Source organism: Schistocerca nitens, chromosome 11 (assembly GCF_023898315.1).
Source record: "Schistocerca nitens isolate TAMUIC-IGC-003100 chromosome 11, iqSchNite1.1, whole genome shotgun sequence".
Taxonomy (NCBI): domain Eukaryota; kingdom Metazoa; phylum Arthropoda; class Insecta; order Orthoptera; family Acrididae; genus Schistocerca; species Schistocerca nitens.
In genome coordinates, this window is record NC_064624.1 from 90,763,712 (window position 1) to 90,785,626 (window position 21,915).

Sequence of the window (21,915 nt, forward strand, 5' to 3'; positions counted from 1 at the left end):
ATTTAGTATTTGAAAAGTGGTATGCGTAATCGAATAGTAGATACTTTCCTTGAAAACAATGATTTTGACCTAATGAGATACAGAGTTTTACGTTACCGAGCAGCTACATTCCGAACAGCCGGGCTTGCAGAACTTGCAGAAGATAACAGGGGTCTCAACCCACACCCTCCGATATCCAGGCGTCACGGGGCAACTGTGAGGTCATTGCCTCTAGGTCGCTGCTGCAAACCAGCGTCAGCGCAAGAGCGTCTACTTCTTTCCTGAAAGTGTAACGATGTGTCATTTACGAAGAAGTGGTCGAAACGGTGTAATTTTTGGCAGGCACAGCCTGCGGTAAGAGTCTGTGCAATGTATTTGTATTTAGTATTTGAAAAGTGATATGCGTAATCGAATAGTAGATACTTTCCTTGAAAACAATGATTTTGACCTAATGAGATACAGAGTTTTACGTTACCGAGCAGCTAGATTCCGAACAGCCGGGCTTGCTGAACTTGCAGAAGATAACAGGGGTCTCAACGCACACCCTCCGATATCCAGGCGTCACGGGGCATCTGTGAGGTCATTGCCTCTAGGTCGCTGCTGCAAACCACCGTCAGCGCAAGAGAGTCTACTTCTTTCCCGAAAGTGTAGCGGTGTGTCATTTACGAAGAAGTGGTCGAAACGGTGTAATTTTTGGCAGGCACAGACTGCGGTAAGAGTCTGTGCAATGTATTTGTATTTAGTATTTGAAAAGTGGTATGCGTAATCGAATAGTAGATACTTTCCTTGAAAACAGTGATTTTGACCTAATGAGATACAGAGTTTTACGTTACCGAGCAGCTAAATTCCGTACAGCCGGGCTTGCAGAAGTTAACAGGGATCTCAACCCACACCCTCCGATATCCAGGCGTCACGTGGCAAATGTGAGGTCATTGCCTCTGGGTCGCTGCTGCAAACCAGCGTCAGCGCAAGAGCGTCTACTTCTTTCACGAAAGTGTAACGATGTGTCATTTACGAAGAAGTGGTCGAAACGGTGTAATTTTTGGCAGGCACAGACTGCGGTAAGAGTCTGTGCAATGTATTTGTATTTAGTATTTGAAAAGTGGTATGCGTAATCGAATAGTAGGTACTTTCCTTGAAAACAGTGATTTTGACCTAATGAGATACAGAGTTTTACGTTACCGAGCAGCTAGATTCCGTACAGCCGGGCTTGCAGAAGTTAACAGGGATCTCAACCCACACCCTCCGATATCCAGGCGTCACGTGGCAAATGTGAGGTCATTGCCTCTGGGTCGCTGCTGCAAACCAGCGTCAGCGCAAGAGCGTCTACTTCTTTCACGAAAGTGTAACGATGTGTCATTTACGAAGAAGTGGTCGAAACGGTGTGATTTTTGGCAGGCACAGACTGCGGTAAGAGTCTGTGCAATGTATTTGTATTTAGTATTTGAAAAGTGGTATGCGTAATCGAATAGTAGGTACTTTCCTTGAAAACAGTGATTTTGACCTAATGAGATACAGAGTTTTACGTTACCGAGCAGCTAGATTCCGTACAGCCGGGCTTGCAGAAGTTAACAGGGATCTCAACCCACACCCTCCGATATCCAGGCGTCACGTGGCAAATGTGAGGTCATTGCCTCTGGGTCGCTGCTGCAAACCAGCGTCAGCGCAAGAGAGTCTACTTCTTTCACGAAAGTGTAACGATGTGTCATTTACGAAGAAGTGGTCGAAACGGTGTAATTTTTGGCAGGCACAGACTGCGGTAAGAGTCTGTGCAATGTATTTGTATTTAGTATTTGAAAAGTGGTATGCGTAATCGAATAGTAGGTACTTTCCTTGAAAACAATGATTTTGACCTAATGAGATACAGAGTTTTACATTACCGAGCAGCTAGATTCCGAACAGCCGGGCTTGCACAAGTTAACAGGGGTCTCAACCCACACCTTCCGATATCCAGGCGTCACGGGGCAAATGTGAGGTCATTACCTCTAGGTCGCTGCTGCAAACCAGCGTCAGCGCAAGAGCGTCTACTTCTTTCCCGAAAGTGTAACGGTGTGTCATTTACGAAGAAGTGGTCGAAACGGTGTAATTTTTGGCAGGCACAGACTGCGGTAAGAGTCTGTGCAATGTATTTGTATTTAGTATTTGAAAAGTGGTATGCGTAATCGAATAGTAGATACTTTCCTTGAAAACAATGATTTTGACCTAATGAGATACAGAGTTTTACGTTACCGAGCAGCTAGATTCCGAACAACCGGGCTTGAAGAACTTGCAGAAGATAACAGGGGTCTCAACCCACACCCTCCGATATCCAGGCGTCATGGGGCAAATGTGAGGTCATTGCCTCTAGGTCGCTGCTGCAAACCAGCGTCAGCGCAAGAGCGTCTACTTCTTTCACGAAAGTTTAACGGTGTGTCATTTACGAAGAAGTGGTCGAAACGGTGTAATTTTTGGCAGGCACAGACTGCGGTAAGAGTCTGTGCAATATATTTAGTATTTGAAAAGTGGTATGCGTAATCGAATAGTAGATACTTTCCTTGAAAACAATGATTTTGACCTAATGAGATACAGAGTTTTACGTTACCGAGCAGCTAGATTCCGAACAACCGGGCTTGAAGAACTTGCAGAAGATAACAGGGGTCTCAACCCACACCCTCCGATATCCAGGCGTCATGGGGCAAATGTGAGGTCATTGCCTCTAGGTCGCTGCTGCAAACCAGCGTCAGCGCAAGAGCGTCTACTTCTTTCACGAAAGTGTAACGGTGTGTCATTTACGAAGAAGTGGTCGAAACGGTGTAATGTTTGGCAGGCACAGACTGCGGTAAGAGTCTGTGCAATGTATTTGTATTTAGTATTTGAAAAGTGGTATGCGTAATCGAATAGTAGATACTTTCCTTGAAAACAATGATTTTGACCTAATGAGATACAGAGCTTTACGTTACCGAGCAGCTAGATTCCGAACAACCGGACTTGAAGAACTTGCAGAAGATAACAGGGGTCTCAACCCACACCCTCCGATATCCAGGCGTCATGGGGCAAATGTGAGGTCATTGCCTCTAGGTCGCTGCTGCAAACCAGCGTCAGCGCAAGAGCGTCTACTTCTCTCATGAAAGTGTAACGGTGTGTCATTTACGTAGAAGTGGTCGAAACGGTGTAATTTTTGGCAGGCACAGACGGCGGTAAGAGTCTATGCAATATATTTGTATTTAGTATTTGAAAAGTGGTATGCGTAATCGAATAGCAGGTACTTTCCTTGAAAACATTGATTTTGACCTAATGAGATACAGAGTTTTACGTTACCGAGCAGCTAGATTCCGAACAGCCGCGCTTGCAGAACTTGCAGAAGATAACAAGGGTCTCAACGCACACCCTCCGATATGCAGGCGTCACGGGGCATCTGTGAGGTCATTGCCTCTAGGTCGCTGCTGCAAGCCACCGTCAGCGCAAGAGAGTCTACTTCTTTCCCGAAAGTGTAGCGGTGTGTCATTTACGAAGAAGTGGTCGAAACGGTGTAATTTTTGGCAGGCACAGACTGCGGTAAGAGTCTGTGCATTAGCATTTGAAAAGTAGTATGCGTAATCGAATAGTAGGTACTTTCATTGAAAACAATGATTTTGACCTAATGAGATACAGAGTTTTACATTACCGAGCAGCTAGATTCCGAACAGCCGGGCTTGCAGAAGTTAACAGGGGTCTCAACCCACACCCTCCGATATTCAGGCGTCACGGGGCAAATGTGAGGGCATTGCCTCTGGGTCGCTGCTGCAAACCAGCGTCAGCGCAAGAGCGTCTACTTCTTTCACGAAAGTGTAACGGTGTGTCATTTTCGAAGAAGTGGTGGAAACGGTGTAATTTTTGGCAGGCACAGACTGTGGTAAGAGTCTGTGCAATGTATTTGTATTTAGTATTTGAAAAGTGGTATGCGTAATCGAATAGTAGGTACTTTCCTTTAAACAATGATTTTGACCTAATGAGATACAGAGTTTTACGTTACCGAGCAGCTAGATTCCGAACAGCCGGGCTTGCAGAAGTTAACAGGGGTCTCAACCCACACCCTCCGATATCCAGGCGTCACGGGGCAAATGTGAGGTCATTGCCTCTAGGTCGCTGCTGCAAACCAGCGTCAGCGCAAGAGCGTCTTTTTCTTTCACGAAAGTGTAACGGTGTGTCATTTACGAAGAAGTGGTCGAAACGGTGTAATTTTTTGCAGGCACAGACTGCGATAAGAGTCTGTTCAATGTATTTGTATTTAGTATTTGAAAAGTGGTATGCGTAATCGAATAGTAGATACTTTCCTTTAAACAATGATTTTGACCTAATGAGATACAGAGTTTTACGTTAGCGAGCAGCTAGATTCCGAACAACCGGGCTTGAAGAACTTGCAGAAGATAACAGGGGTCTCAACGAACACCCTCCGATATCCAGGCGTCACGGGGCAACTGTGAGGACATTGCCTCTAGTTCGCTGCTGCAAACCACCGTCAGCGCAAGAGAGTCTACTTCTTTCCCGAAAGTGTAACGGTGTGTCATTTACGAAGAAGTGGTCGAAACGGTGTAATTTTTGGCAGGCACAGACTGTGGTAAGAGTCTGTGCAATGTATTTGTATTTAGTATTTGAAAAGTGGTATGCGTAATCGAATAGTAGATACTTTCCTTGAAAACAATGATTTTGACCTAATGAGATGCAGAGTTTTACGTTACCGGGCAGCTAGATTCCGAACAGTCGGGCTTGCTGAAGTTAACAGGGGGGTCAACCCACACCCTCCGATATCCAAGCGTCACGGGGCAAATGTAGGGTCATTGCCTCTGGGTCACTGCTGCAAACCAGCGTCAGCGCAAGAGCGTCTACTTCTTTCACGAAAGTGTAACGGTGTGTCATTTACGAAGAAGTGGTCGAAACGGTGTAATTTTTGGCAGGCACAGACTGCGGTAAGAGTCTGTGCAATGTATTTGTATTTAGTATTTGAAAAGTGGTATGCGTAACCGAATAGTAGGTACTTTGCTTGAAAACAATGATTTTGACCTAATGAGATACAGAGTTTTACGTTACCGAGCAGCTAGATGCTGATCAACCGGTCTTGAAGAACTTGCAGAAGATAACAGGGGTCTCAACGCACACCCTCCGATATCCAGGCGTCACGGGGCAAATGTGAGGTCATTGCCTCTGGGTCGCCGCTGCAAACCAGCGTCAGCGCAAGAGCGTCTACTTCTTTCATGAAAGTGTATCGGTGTGTCATTTACGAATAAGTGGTCGAAACGGTGTAATTTTTTGCAGGCACAGACTGCGGTAAATGTCTGTGCAATGTATTTGTATTTAGTATTTGAAAAGTGGTATGCGTAATCGAATAGTAGATACTTTCCTTGAAAACAATGATTTTGACCTAATGAGATACAGAGGTTTACGTTACCGAGCAGCTAGATTCCGAATAACCGGGCTTGAAGAACTTGCAGAAGATAACAGGGGTCTCAACGCACACCCTCCGATATCCAGGCGTCACGGGGCAACTGTGTGGTCATTGCCTCTATGTCGCTGCTGCAAACCACCGTCAGCGCAAGAGAGTCTACTTCTTTCCCGAAAGTGTAACGGTGTGTCATTTACGAAGAAGTGGTCGAAACGGTGTAATTTTTGGCAGGCACAGACTGCGGTAAGAGTCTGTGCAAAGTATTTGTATTTAGTATTTGAAAAGTGGTATGCGTAATCGAATAGTAGATACTTTCCTTGAAAACAATGATTTTGACCTAATGAGATACAGAGTTTTACGTTACCGAGCAGCTAGATTCCGAACAACCGGGCTTGATGAACTTGCAGAAGATAACAGGGGTCTCAACCCACACCCTCCGATATCCAGGCGTCACGGGGCAACTGTGAGGTCATTGCCTCTAGGTCGCTGCTGCAAACCAGCGTCAGCGAAAGAGAGTCTACTTCTTTACCGAAAGTGTAACGGTGTGTCATTAACGAAGAAGTGGTCGAAACGGTGTAATTTTTGGCAGGCACAGACTGCGGTAAGAGTCTGTGCAATGTATTTGTATTTAGTATTTGAAAAGTGGTATTTGTAATCGAATAGTAGGTACTATCCTTGAAAACAATGATTTTGACCTAATGAGATACAGAGATTATCGTTACCGAGCAGCTAGATTCCGAACAACCGGGGTTGAAGAACTTGCAGAAGATAACAGGGGTCTCAACCCACACCCTCCGATATCCCGGACTCACGGGGCAACTGTGAGGTCATTGCCTCTAGGTCGCTGCTCCAAACCAGCGTCAGCGCAAGAGAGTCTACTTCTTTCCCGGAAGTGTAACGGTGTGTCAGTTGCGAAGAAGTGGTCGAAACGGTGTAATTTTTGGCAGGCACAGACTGCGGTAAGAGTCTGTGCATTAGTATTTGAAAAGTGGTATGCGTAATGGAATAGTAGGTACTTTCCTTGAAAACAATTATTTTGACCTAATGAGATACAGAGTTTTACGTTACCGAGCAGCTAGATTCCGAACAGCCGGGCTCGCAGAACTTGCAGAAGATAACAGGGGTCTCAACCCACACCCTCATATATAACGGACACACGGGGCGACTATGAGGTCATTGCCTCTAGGTCGCTGCTACCAACCAGCGTCAGCGCAAGAGCGTCTACTTCTTTCCCGAAAGTGTAACGGTGTGTCATTTACGAAGAAGTGGTCGAAACGGTATAATTTTTGACAGGCACAGGCTGCGGTAAGAGTCTGTGCAATGTATTTGTATTTAGTATTTGAAAAGTGGTATGCGTAATCGAATAGTAGGTACTTTCCATGAAAACAACGATTTTGACCTAATGAGATACAGAGTTTTACGTTACCGAGCAGCTAGATTCCGAACAGCCGAGCTTGCAGAACTTGCAGAAGATAACAGAGTTCTCAACCCACACCCTCCGACACCCAGGTGTCACGGGGCAACTGTGAGGTCATTGCTTCTAGGTCGCTGCTGCAAACCAGCGTCAGCGCAAGAGAGTCTACTTCTTTCCCGAAAGTGTAACGGTGTGTCAGTTACGAAGAAGTGGTCGAAACGGTGTAATTTTTGGCAGGCACAGACTGCGGTAAGAGTCTGTGCATTAGTAAACAGGGATCTCAACGCACACCCTCCGATATCCAGGCGTCACGGGGCGAATGTGAGGTCATTGCCTCTGGGTCGCCGCTGCAAACCAGCGTCAGCGCAAGAGCGTCTACTTCTTTAACGAAAGTGTATCGGTGTATCATTTACGAATAAGTGGTCGAAACGGTGTAATTTTTGGCAGGCACAGACTGCGGTAAGAGTCTGTGCAATGTATTTCTATTTAGTATTTGAAAAGTGGTATGCGCAATCGAATAGTAGATACTTTCCTTGAAAACAATGATTTTGACCTAATGAGATACAGAGTTTTACGTTACCGAGCAGCTAGATTCCGAACAACCGGGCTTGATGAACTTGCAGAAGATAACAGGGGTCTCAACCCACACCCTCCGATATCCAGGCGTCACGGGGCAACTGTGAGGTCATTGCCTCTAGGTCGCTGCTGCAAACCAGCGTCAGCGAAAGAGAGTCTACTTCTTTCCCGAAAGTGTAACGGTGTGTCATTAACGAAGAAGTGGTCGAAACGGTGTAATTTTTGGCAGGCACAGACTGCGGTAAGAGTCTGTTCATTAGTATTTGAAAAGTGGTATGCGTAATCGAATAGTAGGTACTTACCTTGAAAAAAATGATTTTGGCTTAATGAGATACAGAGTTTTACGTTACCGAGCAGCTAGATTCCGAACAACCGGGCTTGAAGAACTTGCAGAAGATAACAGGGGTCTCAACGCACACCCTCCGATATCCAGGCGTCACGGGGCAACTGTGAGGTCATTGCCTCTAGGCCGCTGCTGCAAACCACCGTCAGCGCAAGAGAGTCTACTTCTTTCCCGAAAGTGTAACGGTGTGTCATTTACGAATAAGTGGTCGAAACGGTGTAATTTTTGGCAGCCACAGACTGCGGTAAGAGTCTGTGCATTAGTATTTGAAAAGTGGTATGCGTAATCGAATAGTAGGTACTTTCCTTGAAAACAATGATTTTGACCTAATGAGATACAGAGTTTTACGTTACCGAGCAGCTAGATTCCGAACAGCCGGGCTCGCAGAACTTGCAGAAGATAACAGGGGTCTCAACCCACACCCTCCAATATCCCGGACTCACGGGGCAACTATGAGGTCATTGCCTCTAGGTCGCTGCTGCAAACCGGCGTCAGCGCAAGAGCGTCTACTTCTTTCCCGAAATTGTAACGGTGTGTCATTTACGAAGAAGTGGTCGAAATGGTATAATTTTTGGCAGGCACACACTGCGGTAAGAGTCTGTGCAATGTATTTGTATTTAGTATTTGAAAAGTGGTATGCGTAATCGAATAGTAGATACTTTCCTTGAAAACAATGGTTTTGACCTAATGAGATACAGAGTTTATCGTTACCGAGCAGCTAGATTCCGAACAACCGGGGTTGAAGAACTTGCAGGAGATAACAGGGGTCTCAACCCACACCCTCTGATATCCAGGCGTCACGGGGCAACTGTGAGGTCATTGCCTCTAGGTCGCTGCTGCAAACCAGCGTCAGCGCAAGAGCGTCTACTTCTTTCCCGAAAGTGTAACGGTGTGTCATTTACGAAGAAGTGGTCGAAACGGTGTAATTTTTGGCAGGCACAGACTACGGTAAGAGTCTGTGCAATGTATTTGTATTTAGTACTTGAAAAGTGGTATTCGTAATCGAATAGTAGATACTTTCCTTGAAAACAATGATTTTGACCTAATGAGATACAGAGTTTTACGTTACCGAGCAGCTAGATTCCGAACAGCCGGGCTTGCAGAACTTGCAGAAGATAACAGGGGTCTCAACGCACACCCTCCGATATCCAGGCGTCACGGGGCAACTGTGAGGTCATTGCCTCTAGTTCGCTGCTGCAAACCAGCGTCAGCGCAAGAGAGTCTACTTCTTTCCCGAAAGTGTAACAGTGTGTCAATTACGAAGAAGTGGTCGAAACGGTGTAATTTTTGGCAGGCACAGACTGCGGTAAGAGTCTGTGCATTAGTATTTGAAAAGTGGTATGCGTAATCGAATAGTAGGTACTTTCCTTGAAAACAATGATTTTGACCTAATGAGATACAGAGTTTTACGTTACCGAGCAGCTAGATTCCGAAAAACCGGGCTTGAAGAACTTGCAGAAGATAACAGGGGTCTCAACGCACACCCTCCGATATCCAGGCGTCACGGGGCAACTGTGAGGTCATTGCCTCTAGGTCGCTGCTGCAAACCACCGTCAGCGCAAGAGAGTCTACTTCTTTCCCGAAAGTGTAACGGTGTGTCATTTACGAATAGGTGGTCGAAACGGTGTAATTTTTGGCAGCCACAGACTGCGGTAACAGTCTGTGCATTAGTATTTGAAAAGTGGTTTGCGTAATCGAATAGTATGTACTTTCCTTGAAAACAATGATTTTGACCTAATGAGATACAGAGTTTTACGTTACCGACAGCTAGATTCCGAACAGCCGGGCTTGCAGAAGTTAACAGGGGCCTCAACCCACAACCTCCGATATCCAGGCGTCACGGGGCAAATGTGAGGTCATTGCCTCTAGGTCGCTGCTGCAAACCAGCGTCAGCGCAAGAGCGTCTACTTCTTTCCCGAAAGTGTAACGGTGTGTCATTTACGAAGAAGTGGTCGAAACGGTGTAATTTTTGGCAGGCACAGACTGCGGTAAGAGTCTGTGCAATGTATTTGTATTTAGTATTTGAAAAGTGGTATGCGTAATCGAATAGTAGGTACTTTCCTTGAAAACAATGATTTTGACCTAATGAGATACAGAGTTTTACGTTACCGAGCAGCTAGATTCCGAACAGCCGGGCTTGCAACACTTGCAGAAGATAACAGGGGTCTCTACCCACACCCTCCGATATCCCGGACTCACGGGGCAACTGTGAGGTCATTGCCTCTAGGTCGCTGCTGCAAACCAGCGTCAGCGCAAGAGCGTCTACTTCTTTCCCGAAAGTGTAACGGTGTGTCATTTACGAAGAAGTGGTCGAAACGGTGTAATTTTTGGCAGGCACAGACTACGGTAAGAGTCTGTGCAATGTATTTGTATTTAGTACTTGAAAAGTGGTATTCGTAATCGAATAGTAGATACTTTCCTTGAAAACAATGATTTTGACCTAATGAGATACAGAGTTTTACGTTACCGAGCAGCTAGATTCCGAACAGCCGGGCTTGCAGAACTTGCAGAAGATAACAGGGGTCTCAACGCACACCCTCCGATATCCAGGCGTCACGGGGCAACTGTGAGGTCATTGCCTCTAGTTCGCTGCTGCAAACCAGCGTCAGCGCAAGAGAGTCTACTTCTTTCCCGAAAGTGTAACGGTGTGTCAGTTGCGAAGAACTGGTCGAAACTGTGTAATTTTTGGCAGGCACAGACTGCGGTAAGAGTCTGTGCATTAGTATTTGAAAAGTGGTATGCGTAATCGAATAGTAGGTACTTTCCTTGAAAACAATGATTTTGACCTAATGAGATACAGAGTTTTACGTTACCGAGCAGCTAGATTCCGAACAGCCGAGCTTGCAGAACTTGCAGAAGATAACAGGGTTCTCAACCCACACCCTCCGACACCCAGGTGTCACGGGGCAACTGTGAGGTCATTGCTTCTAGGTCGCTGCTGCAAACCAGCGTCAGCGCAAGAGAGTCTACTTCTTTCCCGAAAGTGTAACGGTGTGTCAGTTACGAAGAAGTGGTCGAAACGGTGTAATTTTTGGCAGGCACAGACTGCGGTAAGAGTCTGTGCATTAGTAAACAGGGATCTCAACGCACACCCTCCGATATCCAGGCGTCACGGGGCGAATGTGAGGTCATTGCCTCTGGGTCGCCGCTGCAAACCAGCGTCAGCGCAAGAGCGTCTACTTCTTTAACGAAAGTGTATCGGTGTATCATTTACGAATAAGTGGTCGAAACGGTGTAATTTTTGGCAGGCACAGACTGCGGTAAGAGTCTGTGCAATGTATTTCTATTTAGTATTTGAAAAGTGGTATGCGCAATCGAATAGTAGATACTTTCCTTGAAAACAATGATTTTGACCTAATGAGATACAGAGTTTTACGTTACCGAGCAGCTAGATTCCGAACAACCGGGCTTGATGAACTTGCAGAAGATAACAGGGGTCTCAACCCACACCCTCCGATATCCAGGCGTCACGGGGCAACTGTGAGGTCATTGCCTCTAGGTCGCTGCTGCAAACCAGCGTCAGCGAAAGAGAGTCTACTTCTTTCCCGAAAGTGTAACGGTGTGTCATTAACGAAGAAGTGGTCGAAACGGTGTAATTTTTGGCAGGCACAGACTGCGGTAAGAGTCTGTTCATTAGTATTTGAAAAGTGGTATGCGTAATCGAATAGTAGGTACTTTCCTTGAAAAAAATGATTTTGGCTTAATGAGATACAGAGTTTTACGTTACCGAGCAGCTAGATTCCGAACAACCGGGCTTGAAGAACTTGCAGAAGATAACAGGGGTCTCAACGCACACCCTCCGATATCCAGGCGTCACGGGGCAACTGTGAGGTCATTGCCTCTAGGCCGCTGCTGCAAACCACCGTCAGCGCAAGAGAGTCTACTTCTTTCCCGAAAGTGTAACGGTGTGTCATTTACGAATAAGTGGTCGAAACGGTGTAATTTTTGGCAGCCACAGACTGCGGTAAGAGTCTGTGCATTAGTATTTGAAAAGTGGTATGCGTAATCGAATAGTAGGTACATTCCTTGAAAACAATGATTTTGACCTAATGAGATACAGAGTTTTACGTTACCGAGCAGCTAGATTCCGAACAGCCGGGCTCGCAGAACTTGCAGAAGATAACAGGGGTCTCAACCCACACCCTCCAATATCCCGGACTCACGGGGCAACTATGAGGTCATTGCCTCTAGGTCGCTGCTGCAAACCGGCGTCAGCGCAAGAGCGTCTACTTCCTTCCCGAAATTGTAACGGTGTGTCATTTACGAAGAAGTGGTCGAAATGGTATAATTTTTGGCAGGCACACACTGCGGTAAGAGTCTGTGCAATGTATTTGTATTTAGTATTTGAAAAGTGGTATGCGTAATCGAATAGTAGATACTTTCCTTGAAAACAATGGTTTTGACCTAATGAGATACAGAGTTTATCGTTACCGAGCAGCTAGATTCCGAACAACCGGGGTTGAAGAACTTGCAGAAGATAACAGGGGTCTCAACCCACACCCTCCGATATCCAGGCGTCACGGGGCAACTGTGAGGTCATTGCCTCTAGGTCGCTGCTGCAAACCAGCGTCAGCGCAAGAGCGTCTACTTCTTTCCCGAAAGTGTAACGGTGTGTCATTTACGAAGAAGTGGTCGAAACGGTGTAATTTTTGGCAGGCACAGACTACGGTAAGAGTCTGTGCAATGTATTTGTATTTAGTACTTGAAAAGTGGTATTCGTAATCGAATAGTAGATACTTTCCTTGAAAACAATGATTTTGACCTAATGAGATACAGAGTTTTACGTTACCGAGCAGCTAGATTCCGAACAGCCGGGCTTGCAGAACTTGCAGAAGATAACAGGGGTCTCAACGCACACCCTCCGATATCCAGGCGTCACGGGGCAACTGTGAGGTCATTGCCTCTAGGTCGCTGCTGCAAACCACCGTCAGCGCAAGAGAGTCTACTTCTTTCCCGAAAGTGTAACGGTGTGTCATTTACGAATAAGTGGTCGAAACGGTGTAATTTTTGGCAGCCACAGACTGCGGTAACAGTCTGTGCATTAGTATTTGAAAAGTGGTTTGCGTAATCGAATAGTATGTACTTTCCTTGAAAACAATGATTTTGACCTAATGAGATACAGAGTTTTACGTTACCGACAGCTAGATTCCGAACAGCCGGGCTTGCAGAAGTTAACAGGGGTCTCAACCCACACCCTCCGATATCCAGGCGTCACGGGGCAAATGTGAGGTCATTGCCTCTAGGTCGCTGCTGCAAACCAGCGTCAGCGCAAGAGCGTCTACTTCTTTCCCGAAAGTGTAACGGTGTGTCATTTACGAAGAAGTGGTCGAAACGGTGTAATTTTTGGCAGGCACAGACTGCGGTAAGAGTCTGTGCAATGTATTTGTATTTAGTATTTGAAAAGTGGTATGCGTAATCGAATAGTAGGTACTTTCCTTGAAAACAATGATTTTGACCTAATGAGATACAGAGTTTTACGTTACCGAGCAGCTAGATTCCGAACAGCCGGGCTTGCAGAACTTGCAGAAGATAACAGGGGTCTCAACGCACACCCTCCGATATCCAGGCGTCACGGGGCAACTGTGAGGTCATTGCCTCTAGTTCGCTGCTGCAAACCAGCGTCAGCGCAAGAGAGTCTACTTCTTTCCCGAAAGTGTAACGGTGTGTCAGTTGCGAAGAACTGGTCGAAACGGTGTAATTTTTGGCAGGCACAGACTGCGGTAAGAGTCTGTGCATTAGTATTTGAAAAGTGGTATGCGTAATCGAATAGTAGGTACTTTCCTTGAAAACAATGATTTTGACCTAATGAGATACAGAGTTTTACGTTACCGAGCAGCTAGATTCCGAACAACCGGGCTTGAAGAACTTGCAGAAGATAACAGGGGTCTCAACGCACACCCTCCGATATCCAGGCGTCACGGGGCAACTGTGAGGTCATTGCCTCTAGGTCGCTGCTGCAAACCACCGTCAGCGCAAGAGAGTCTACTTCTTTCCCGAAAGTGTAACGGTGTGTCATTTACGAATAAGTGGTCGAAACGGTGTAATTTTTGGCAGCCACAGACTGCGGTAACAGTCTGTGCATTAGTATTTGAAAAGTGGTTTGCGTAATCGAATAGTATGTACTTTCCTTGAAAACAATGATTTTGACCTAATGAGATACAGAGTTTTACGTTACCGACAGCTAGATTCCGAACAGCCGGGCTTGCAGAAGTTAACAGGGGTCTCAACCCACACCCTCCGATATCCAGGCGTCACGGGGCAAATGTGAGGTCATTGCCTCTAGGTCGCTGCTGCAAACCAGCGTCAGCGCAAGAGCGTCTACTTCTTTCCCGAAAGTGTAACGGTGTGTCATTTACGAAGAAGTGGTCGAAACGGTGTAATTTTTGGCAGGCACAGACTGCGGTAAGAGTCTGTGCAATGTATTTGTATTTAGTATTTGAAAAGTGGTATGCGTAATCGAATAGTAGATACTTTCCTTGAAAACAATGATTTTGACCTAATGAGATACAGAGTTTTACGTTACCGAGCGGCTAGATTCCGAACAACCGGCCTTGAAGAACTTGCAGAAGATTCCAGGGGTCTCAACGCACACCCTCCGATATCCCGGACTCACGGGGCAACTGTGAGGTCATTGCCTCTAGGTCGCTGCTGCAAACCAGCGTCAGCGCGAAAGCGTCTACTTCTTTCCCGAAAGTGTAACGGTGTGTCATTTACGAAGAAGTGGTCGAAACGGTGTAATTTTTGGCAGGCACAGACTGTGGTAAGAGTCTGTGCAATGTATTTATATTTAGTATTTGAAAAGTGGTATGCGTAATCGAATAGTAGGTACTTTCCTTGAAAACAATGATTTTGCCCTTCTGAGATACAGAGTTTTTCGTTACCGAGCAGCTAGATTCCGAACAGCCGGGCTTGCAGAACTTGCAGAAGATAACAGGGGTCTCAACCCACACCCTCCGATATCCAGGCGTCACGGGGGAACTGTGAGGTCATTGCCTCTAGGTCGCTGCTGCAAAGCAGCGTCAGCGCAAGAGCGTCTACTTCTTTCCCGAAAGTGTAACGATGTGTCATTTACGAAGAAGTGGTCGAAACGGTGTAATTTTTGGCAGGCACAGACTGCGGTAAGAGTCTGTGCAATGTATATGTATTTAGTACTTGAAAAGTGGTATGCGTAATCGAATAGTAGGTACTTTCCTTGAAAACAATGATTTTGACATAATGAGATACAGAGTTTTACGTTACCGAGCAGCTAGATTCCGAACAGCCGGACTTGCAGAACTTGCAGAAGATAACAGGGGTCTCAACCCACACACTCCGATATCCAGGCGTCACGGGGCAACTGTTTGGTCATTGCCTCTAGGTCGCTGCTGCAAACCACCGTCAGCGCAAGAGAGTCTACTTCTTTCCCGAAAGTGTAATGGTGTGTCATTTACGAAGAAGTGGTCGAAACGGTGTAACTTTTGGCAGGCACAGACTGCGGTAAGAGTCTGTGCAATGTATTTGTATTTAGTATTTGAAAAGTGGTAAGCGTAATCGAATAGTAGGTACTTTCCTTGAAAACAATGATTTTGACCTAATGAGATACAGAGTTTTACGTTACCGAGCAGCTAGATTCCGAACAGCCGGGCTTGCAGAACTTGCAGAAGATAACAGGGGTCTCAACCCACACCCTCCGATATCCCGGACTCACGGGGCAACTGTGAGGTCATTGCCTCTAGGTCGCTGCTGCAAACCAGCGTCAGCGCAAGAGCCTCTACTTCTTTCCCGAAAGCGTAACGGTGTGTCATTTACGAAGAAGTGGTGGAAACGGTGTAATTTTTGGCAGACACAGACTGTGGTAAGAGTCTGTGCATTAGTATTTGAAAAGTGGTATGCGAAATTGAATAGTAGGTACTTTCCTTGAAAACAATGATTTTGACCTAATGAGATACAGAGTTTTACGTTACCGACAGCTAGATTCCGAACAGCCGGGCTTGCAGAAGTTAACAGGGGTCTCAACCCACACCCTCCGATATCCAGGCGTCACGGGGCAAATGTGAGGTCATTGCCTCTAGGTCGCTGCTGCAAACCAGCGTCAGCGCAAGAGCGTCTACCTCTTTCACGAAAGTGTAACGGTGTGACATTTACGAAGAAGTGGTCGAAACGGTGTAATTTTTGGCAGGCACAGACTGCGGTAAGAGTCTGTTTAATGTATTTGTATTTAGTACTTGAAAAGTGGTATGCGTAATCGAATAGTAGGTACTTTCCTTGAAAACAATGATTTTGACCTAATGAGATACAGAGTTTTACATTACCGAGCAGCTAGATTCCGAACAGCCGGGCTTGCAGAAGTTAACAGGGGTCTCAACCCACACCCTCCGATATCCAGGCGTCACGGGCCAAATGTGAGGTCATTGCCTCTACGTCGCTGCTGCAAACCAGCGTTAGCGCAAGAGCGTCTACTTCTTTCCCGAAAGTGTAACGGTGTGTCATTTACGAAGAAGTGGTCGAAACGGTGTAATTTTAGGCAGGCACAGACTGTGGTAAGAGTCTGTGCAATGTATTTGTATTTAGTATTTGAAAAGTGGTATGCGTAATCGAATAGTAGATACTTTCCTTAAAAACAGTGATTTTGACCTAATGAGATACAGAGATTTAAGTTACCAAGCGGCTAGATTCCGAACAACCGGCCTTGAAGAACTTGCAGAAGATACCAGGGGTCTCAACGCACACCCTCCGATATCCCGGACTCACGGGCCAAATGTGAGGTCATTGCCTCTACGTCGCTGCTGCAAACCAGCGTCAGCGCAAGAGCGTCTACTTCTTTCCCGAAAGTGTAACGGTGTGTCATTTACGAAGAAGTGGTCGAAACGGTGTAATTTTAGGCAGGCACAGACTGCGGTAAGAGTCTGTGCAATGTATTTGTATTTAGTATTTGAAAAGTGGTATGCGTAATCGAATAGTAGATACTTTCCTTGAAAACAATGATTTTGACCTAATGAGATACAGAGATTTAAGTTACCAAGCGGCTAGATTCCGAACAACCGGCCTTGAAGAACTTGCAGAAGATACCAGGGGTCTCAACGCACACCCTCCGATATCCCGGACTCACGGGCCAAATGTGAGGTCATTGCCTCTAGGGCGCTGCTGCAAACCAGTGTCAGCGCGAAAGCGTCTACTTCCTTCCCGAAAGTGTAACGGTGTGTCATTTACGAAGAAGTGGTCGAAACGGTGTAATTTTTGGCAGGCACAGACTGCGGTAAGAGTCTGTGCAATGTATTTGTATTTAGTATTTGAAAAGTGGTATGCGTAATCGAATAGTAGATACTTTCCTTGAAAACAATGATTTTGACCTAATGAGATACAGAGTTTTACGTTACCGAGCGGCTAGATTCCGAACAACCGGGCTTGAAGAACTTGCAGAAGATACCAGGGGTCTCAACGCACACCCTCCGATATCCAGGCGTCACGGGACAACTGTGAGGTCATTGCCTCTAGGTCGCTGCTGCAAACCACCATCAGCGCAAGAGAGTCTACTTCTTTCCCGAAAGTGAAACGGTGTGTCATTTACGAAGAAGTGGTCGAAACGGTGTAATTTTTGGCAGGCACAGACTGCGGTAAGAGTCTGTGCAATGTATTTGTATTTAGTATTTGAACAGTGGTATGCGTAATCGAATAGTAGGTACTTTCCTTGAAAACAATGATTTTGACCTAATGAGATACAGAGTTTTACGTTACCAAGCAGCTAGATTCCGAACAGCCGGGCTTGCAGAACTTGCAGAAGATAACAGGGGTCTCAACCCACACCCTCCGATATCCCGGACTCACGGGGCATCTGTGAGGTCATTGCCTCTAGGTCGCTGCTGCAAACCAGCGTCAGCGCAAGAGCGTCTACTTCTTTCCCGAAAGTGTAACGATGTGTCATTTACGAAGAAGTGGTCGAAGCGGTGTAATTTTTGGCAGGCACAGACTGCGGTAAGAGTCTGTGCAATGTATATGTATTTAGTACTTGTAAAGTGGTATGCGTAATCGAATAGTAGGTACTTTCCTTGAAAACAATGATTTTGACATAATGAGATACAGAGTTTTACGTTACCGAGCAGCTAGATTCCGAACAGCCGGACTTGCAGAACTTGCAGAAGATAACAGGGGTCTCAACCCACACCCTCCGATATCCAGGCGTCACGGTGCAACTGTTTGGTCATTGCCTCTAGGTCGCTGCTGCAAACCACCGTCAGCGCAAGAGAGTCTACTTCTTTCCCGAAAGTGTAACGGTGTGTCATTTACGAAGAAGTGGTCGAAACGGTGTAACTTTTGGCAGGCACAGACTGCGGTAAGAGTCTGTGCAATGTATTTGTATTTAGTATTTGAAAAGTGGTAAGCGTAATCGAATAGTAGGTACTTTCCTTGAAAACAATGATTTTCACCTAATGAGATACAGAGTTTTACGTTACCGAGCAGCTAGATTCCGAACAGCCGGGCTTGCAGAACTTGCAGAAGATAACAGGGGTCTCAACCCACACACTCCGATATCCCGGACTCACGGGGCGACTGTGAGGTCATTGCCTCTAGGTCGCTGCTGCAAACCAGCGTCAGCGCAAGAGCGTCTACCTCTTTCACGATCGTGTAACGGTGTGTCATTTACGAAGAAGTGGTGGAAACAGTGTAATTTTTGGCAGACACAGACTGTGGTAAAAGTCAGTGCATTAGTATTTGAAAAGTGGTATGCGAAATTGAATAGTAGGTACTTTCCTTGAAAACAATGATTTTTCCTAATGAGATACAGACTTTTACGTTACCGACAGCTAGATTCCGAACAGCCGGGCTTGCAGAAGTTAACAGGGGTCTCAACCCACACCCTCCGATATCCAGGCGTCACGGGGGAAATGTGAGGTCATTGCCTCTAGGTCGCTGCTGCAAACCAGCGTCAGCGCAAGAGCGTCTACCTCTTTCACGAACGTGTAACGGTGTGTCATTTACGAAGAAGTGGTCGAAACGGTGTAATTTTTGGCAGGCACAGACTGCGGTAAGAGTCTGTGCATGTATTTGTATTTAGTATTTGAAAAGTGGAATGCGTAATCGAATAGTAGATACTTTCCTTGAAAACAATGATTTTGACCTAATGAGATACAGAGTTTTACGTTACCGAGCAGCTAGATTCCGAACAACCGGGCTTAAAGAACTTGCAGAAGATAACAGGGGTCTCAACCAACACCCTCCAATATCCAGCCGTCACGGGGTAAGAGTCTGTGCAATGTATTTGTATTTAGTATTTGAAAATTGGTATGAATAATCGAATAGTAGGTACATTTCTTGAAAACAATGATTTTGACCTAATGAGATACAGAGTTTTACGTTACCGAGCAGCTAGATTCCGAACAGCCGGGCTAGCAGAACTTGCAGAAGATAACAGGGGTCTCAACCCACACCCTCCGATTTCCAGGCGTCACGGGGCAACTGTGAGGTCATTGCCTCTAGGTCGCTGCTGGAAACCACCGTCAGCTCAAGAGAGTCTACATCTTTCCCGAAAGTGTAACGGTGTGTCATTTACGAAGAAGTGGTCGAAACGGTGTAATTTTTTGCAGGCACAGACTGCGGTAAGAGTCTGTGCAATGTATTTGTATTTAGTACTTGTAAAGTGGTATGCGTAATCGAATAGTAGGTACTTTCCTTGAAAACAATGATTTGGACCTAATGAGATACAGAGTTTTACGTTACCGAGCAGCTAGATTCCGAAAAGCCGGGCTTGCTGAACTTGCAGAAGATAACAGGGGTATCAACCCACACCCTCCGATATCCAGGCATCACGGGGCAACTGTGAAGTCATTGCCTCTAGGTCGCTGCTGCAAACCAGCGTCAGCGCAAGAGAGTCTACTTCTTTCCCGAAAGTGTAACGGTGTGTCAATTACGAAGAAGTGGTCGAAATTGTGTAATTTTTGGCAGGCACAGACTGCGGTAAGAGTCTGTGCAATGTATTTGTATTTAGTATTTGAAAAGTGGTATGCGTAATCGAATAGTAGGTACTTTTGTTGAAAACAATGATTTTGACCTAATGAGATACAGAGTTTTACGTTACCGAGCAGCTAGATTCCGAACAACCAGACTTGAAGAACTTGCAGAAGATAACAGGGGTCTCAACCGACACCCTCCGATATCCAGGCGTCACGGGGCAACTGTTTGGTCATTGCCTCTAGGTAGCTGCTGCAAACCACCGTCAGCGCAAGAGAGTCTACTTCTTTCCCGAAAGTGTAACGGTGTGTCATTTACGAAGAAGTGGTCGAAACGGTGTAACTTTTGGCAGGCACAGACTGCGGTAAGAGTCTGTGCAATGTATTTGTATTTAGTATTTGAAAAGTGGTATGCGTAATCTATAGTAGGTACTCTCCTGGAAAACAATGATTTTGACCTAATGAGATACACAGTTTTACGTTACCGAGCAGCTAGATTCCGAACAGCCGCGCTTGCAGAACTTGCAGAAGATAACAGGGGTCTCAACCCACACCCTCCGATATCCCGGACTCACGGGGCATCTGTGAGGTCATTGCCTCTAGGTCGCTGCTGCAAACCAGCGTCAGCGCAAGAGCTTCTACTTCTTTCCCGAAAGTGTAACGGTGTGTCATTTACGAAGAAGTGGTCGAAACGGTGTAATTTTTGGCAGGCACAGACTGCGGTAAGAGTCTGTGCAATGTATTTGTATTTAGTATTTGAAAATTGGTATGCGTAATCGAATAGTAGGTACTTTCCTTGAAAACAATGATTTTGACCTAATGAGATACAGAGTTTTACGTTACCGAGCAGCTAGATTCCAAACAACCGGGCTTAAAGAACTTGCAGAAGATAACAGGGGTCTCAACGCACACCCTCCGATATCCAGGCGTCACGGGGCAACTGTGAGGTCATTGCCTCTAGGTCGCTGCTGCAAACCACCATCAGCGCAAGAGAGTCTACTTCTTTCCCGAAAGTGGAACGGTGTGTCATTTACGAAGAAGTGGTCGAAACGGTGTAATTTTTGGCAGGCACAGACTGTGGTAAGAGTCTGTGCAATGTATTTATATTTAGTATTTGAAAAGTGGTATGCGTAATCGAACAGTAGCTACTTTCCTTGAAAACAGTGATTTTGCCCTGCTGAGATACAGTGTTTTTCGTTACCGAGCAGCTAGATTCCGAACAGCCGGGCTTGCAGAACTTGCAGAAGATAACAGGGGTCTCAACCCACACCCTCCGATATCCAGGCGTCACGGGGGAACTGTGAGGTCATTGCCTCTAGGTCGCTGCTGCAAACCAGCGTCAGCGCAAGAGCGTCTACTTCTTTCCCGAAAGTGTAACGATGTGTCATTTACGAAGAAGTGGTCGAAACGGTGTAACTTTTGGCAGGCACAGACTGCGGTAAGAGTCTGTGCAATGTATTTGTATTTAGTACTTGAAAAGTGGTATGCGTAATCGAATAGTAGGTACTTTCCTTGAAAACAATGATTTTGACCTAATGAGATACAGAGTTTTACATTACCGAGCAGCTAGATTCCGAACAGCCGGGCTTGCAGTACTTGCAGAAGATTACAGGGATTTCACCCCACACCCTCCGATATCCAGGCGTCACAGGGAAACTGTGAGGTCATTGCCTCTAGGTCGCTGCTGCAAACCAGCGTCAGCACAAGAGAGTCTACTTCTTTCCCGAAAGTGTAACAGTGTGTCAATTACGAAGAAGTGGTCGAAACGGTGTAATTTTTGGCAGGCACAGACTGCGGTAAGAGTCTGTGCATTAGTATTTGAAAAGTGGTATGCGTAATCGTATAGTAGGTACTTTCCTTGAAAACAATGATTTTGACCTAATGAGATACAGAGTTTTACGTTACCGAGCAGCTAGATTCCGAACAACCGGGCTTGAAGAACTTGCAGAAGATAACAGGGGACTCAACGCACACCCTCCGATATCCAGGCGTCACGGGGCAACTGTGAGGTCATTGCCTCTAGGTCGCTGCTGCAAACCACCGTCAGCGCAAGAGAGTCTACTTCTTTCCCGAAAGTGTAACGGTGTCTCATTTACGAATAAGTGGTCGAAACGGTGTAATTTTTGGCAGCCACAGACTGCGGTAACAGTCTGTGCATTAGTATTTGAAAAGTGGTTTGCGTAATCGAATAGTATGTACTATCCTTGAAAACAATCATTTCGACCTAATGAGATACAGAGTTTTACGTTACCGACAGCTAGATTCCGAACAGCCGGGCTTG